A 4,601-nucleotide genomic window follows, 5' to 3' on the forward strand; every position below is an offset into this window, starting at 1 on the left:
AAAAAAAAAAAAAAAAAAAAAAAAAAAAAAGGTACCTTTTCTGTTTGAAGAAACTTTTTTTTTTGCTGCAATATTCGTTTAGGAATTTTGCAAAAATGCCTGGGAAGAAAAACCGGACTCGAAATAATCTGTTTGGATTCTCAACATTGCTACCATCGCTTCTTCTTTTATTTGAAAGTCTTTACCTAGGTATCTGTGCCTGGGCGAATTTTAGTGCGACTGCGTTTCTTTGTGGTTTCACGCCGGTGGCCGAGAACTCCTTCTGTCTGTCTTTCTTTCATTCTGTTTCTGTCATTTTCTACCTATGGTGAATCCTGCGGTTTTTTCTACTCAGAATTTCCCTCTGACAACAATGACTTCTCAAACCCTAGGAATTGGGGTTGAGGCAATTGCTGTTTCTAATTCGTCTCTGGTTGATACCGTGAGTTTACCAGTCCATACTGAGGTAGCTCCGGTGACAAATACTCAAGTTTTGGACCCGACAAAGGTTCAAGACAAGGCTCCCAACTCTCCACCTCAGATCCGTTCGGAATCCTCTCCTCATGAGCATTTGACTTCGGGAATTGCCCCGACCCAAGCTCAGCGCTTCAAATCCTCTCTTCGAAATCTTAGAAAGATCTCCTCTCCTACCTTTGAGGAGGATGGTACTCCTGTAGTTCAGGCCCCTGCTTCTGTTCTCCTCCAAACGGCCACTGTGTGGAAGGGGTATATCATTGCCCATTTCCATGGATTAGCTCCTCCTCCGGCAAAAATTTACTCTGACCTTAACCCAGCTTGGGGTAAGTTTGGCAATATTGTCGTGAGACCAATGACTGACACCTCATGTATGATTTTGATTCCATGTGTTTCGACACGTGAATGGGTTCTTCAAGTTGGGTACTGGCAAGCAGGTAATTGCGCTTTCAATGTATACCCTTGGTCGGAAGATGGCTTAATGGTGCTTCCGGAGTTGGAAACTGCTCCCACCTGGGCAGTCTTGAAGAGTGTTCCTCCTCAAATGTACTCTCTTGATGGTATCAGTGTGATAGCTAGTGCAATAGGAGAGCCTCTTCATACTGAAAAGTCGAGATTGGCTCCGTATCATTTTGGTGATACTAAAGTAAAAGTTGAGATATCTCTAGACTCATCCCACCGTCAGTTATTGTGGTTCGTGATTCTCTTGGCAACACTAGTAGGGTTAATGTGGAGTATCCAAGGCTACCCCCTAAGTGTTGTAATTGTGAAAGGTTTGGTCATCTTCTTAATCGTTGTCCTAAACCATTGATGAAGAAGCAGTCTCCTGGGAATACCTCTAAGTTTTTTGTTGCAAAGGGTGTAGCTCTTAAAGATACAGAGATCTCCCTGGCCACAGTCGAGAATAAGGTCTCTTTGGAAATGGTAGAGGCAGTTAAAGCTCTACCTCAGGTTCCTTTAGCTAATGGCGTTATTCTATCTGGATCATCCGTTGTAGAATCTCGACCAAGGTCTCGAAGTAAGTCAAGATCTCGGGGTAGAAGTGTTCCAAAGGGTCTTGATGTCAAGTTAGCGAAAGATGTTATGTCTGCTCAAAAAAAAGGTGATTCTGTGAGCTTGGGGGTTTCGCAAGAGAGGGAAGTTTCCCCTTCTGTTGATTCTCAAGCGGTGATGAAGTCTGATGACTCCCTTTGCAAGAAGATGACTGGCGAGAAGACTATGGCTCCTCCTTCTGCTGAGGAGGATGGTTTTGTTAAAGTCAAGCAGAAATCTCTCAGGAGAGTCAATCCTAATAACTCTCACACTATGAGGTTTGTTGTTAAGGCTACAGGTAAGAAACGGGTGGGGAGTTTGAAGGCCTCTCTTCCGGGTTCCTTTGCTGCGGCAAAAAAATGTCCAGAATTTTTGTTTGGTTCGACTTCCTCGAATCCTACTCAGGGTGATTCCTTGGGTAGATCCACCAACCTTTAAGAGCTTAGCTCTCTTCCCCTTTTGTCTGTGAATATGAAGATCTTCTGCTGGAATGTTAGAGGTATGAATAACCAGGCTCGTCAAAGAGTGATCAGAAGTTGGGTTGGTGTAAATAAGCCATTGATTGGCGGTCTTTTGGAGACGCATGTATCTGAGGATAATGCGGTTAGCATTTTGGCTTCTTCCCTACCAGGTTGGAGGTGTGAAAATAACTACTCACATTCGACTGGAGGTAGAATTTGGGTCGTGTGGGACCCCTCCGTCTCTGTGTTTTGCTTTCACAAATCAGAAGAGCAGATGGTTTTTTGTGGTGTTTTTAATCCGGATACTCAGGAATCATTCTCCGTAGCTTTTGTCTATGCTCATAATACTGTTACGCAAAGGAGACCTCTCTGGGATGAGATGAAGTCTATTCTACAGGAGTCTCCTGCTCGTGTCAGTCCTTGCCTTATGTTAGGCGACTTTAATCAAATTTTTTCAGCTGATGAACATTTCTCTATTCTTCCTCATGATCTCCCTTTAAGAGGTATGTCAGAGTTTCAAAATTGCCTGAATGAGAATGAGCTCACTGATCTCGCCAGTAGGGGTGTGTTTTTTACTTGGTCTAATGGTAGGCCTGAAGATCCGATCCTGAGGAAGCTTGACAGGGCATTAGTTAATGAAGATTGGCTAAGTATGTTCCCTGATTCTGTGGCTTTGTTTGATCGTCCTGGTGATTCTGATCACTCGCCATGCTTAGTGGATACTGATTCTTCAGTTGAAAGGTCCCGAAAATTGTTCAAGTATTTCTCATTTCTCTTGACTCATCCAAAGTTCAAGGAATCAATGTTGGAGGCTTGGTCTAAGGAAGTTTGCTATGGATCCAAATTGTTCATGCTAGGACAGAGAATGAAGGAAGTTAAGAGTTCTTGTAGAACTTTGAACAGGGTAGGGTTTGGTAATATTCAGCAAAAAACAAAGGATGCTCTGCAACATTTGGAATCTGTTCAATCGTCTTTGTTGACTAATCCTTCTCCTGCTCTGTTTAGAGAGGAATTTGTAGCTAGGCAAAAGTGGAACTTCTTTTCATCAGCCTTAGAGGTATTTTATAAAAGAAAGTCTCGAATCAGATGGTATAGTGAGGGTGATGCTAACACGGCGTTTTTCCACAGAGCGGTTATGGCAAATTATGCAAAAAATTGTATCAAGGTTCTAAGAGCTTCAGATGGGCACAGAGTGGAGAATCAGGCTCAAATCAAGGATATGATCATCTCCTACTTCCAGAATTTGCTAGGGTCTGATAGTATTGGGGTTTCGCCTCCTTCTGTCGAGGAAATCAAGAATTTGGTGTCTTTCAGATGCTCCTCTCATCTTGCTTCTCAACTTGTGGCTATGCCTTCTGACTTAGAGATCACAGATACCTTGTTCAAGATGAAAAAAACAAAGCTCCCGGCCCTGACGGTTTTCCTATGGAGTTCTATTTGGAAGCATGGGAGATTGTGGGAACTGATACGGTCTCAGCAATTAAAGAGTTTTTCTCCTCAGGTTATCTTCCAAGAAGGTTTAACGCTACGACCCTAGCACTTATCCCCAAAACTCCAACAGCGGACACTCTTAATCAGTTCAGACCAGTTTCATGTTGTACCACCTTGTACAAAGTGATTGTAAGGATCCTCAAGAAACGATTGAAATTGTTTGTCTCAGAGGCAGTGCAGGAGAATCAAGTTGGGTTTGTCAAGGGAAGACTTTTGTGTGAGAATGTGTTGCTAGCCTCAGAACTAGTGTCAGGGTTTCATGAGGAAGGTGTTGTTAGGAGGGGCTGCCTACAAATTGACCTTTCAAAAGCCTATGATAGTCTTAACTGGGACTTCCTCCTTAATGTCCTTAAGGCCTTTGATTTGCCAGAGATCTTTGTAGGGTGGATCAAAGAGTGTGTTACTACTACCTCCTTCAGTATTGACTTCAGTGGAGAACTAATTGGTTACTTCCCAGGAAAGAAAGGTCTAAGACAAGGTGACCCAATCTCATCTTTGTTATTTGTGTTAGCACTGGATGTTCTATCGAAAAAGTTGGATCAAGGAGCTTTGTCGCAAAAGTTCAATCCTCATCCTATGTGTGAGGATCCTCTGGTTACTCATCTTAGTTTTGCTGACGATATGCTTATATTCTTTGATGGATCGGATTCTTCTTTGGAAGGTATTCTCTCGATCCTTGATCGCTTCAAGAGTGAATCGGGTTTGGGCCTCAACAAAGACAAAACGGCTCTATTCTTGGATGGAGGAGATTTCTCAGGAATCCAAGCAACGGCTCAGAGAGCAGGTCTGCAATGTGGGTCCTTTCCAGTCAAGTATCTTGGTCTGCCGCTAACCTCCAGAAAATTAAGAAAACAAGATTACCAACCTCTCTTGGACAAAATTTCAAAACGTTTCAACTCTTGGGCTGTGAAGAAACTCTCCTTTGCTGGAAGATTGCAGCTGATAAGATCTGTTATCTACTCCACCATCACCTTTTGGGCGTCAGTATTCTTACTTCCTAACCAGTGTCTTGAGGAGATTGAGCAAATGTGTAATGGATTCCTCTGGAGGGGAGCTCCGAATTCATCCCGTGGTGCAAGAATTAGTTGGGAATCAGTATGTACTCCTAAGGATTGTGGTGGTTTTGGTCTAAGGAGACTTAATGCCTGGAACAAGGTTCTAGGT

This window comes from Camelina sativa, chromosome 14, assembly GCF_000633955.1.
Source record: "Camelina sativa cultivar DH55 chromosome 14, Cs, whole genome shotgun sequence".
Lineage (NCBI taxonomy): Eukaryota > Viridiplantae > Streptophyta > Magnoliopsida > Brassicales > Brassicaceae > Camelina > Camelina sativa.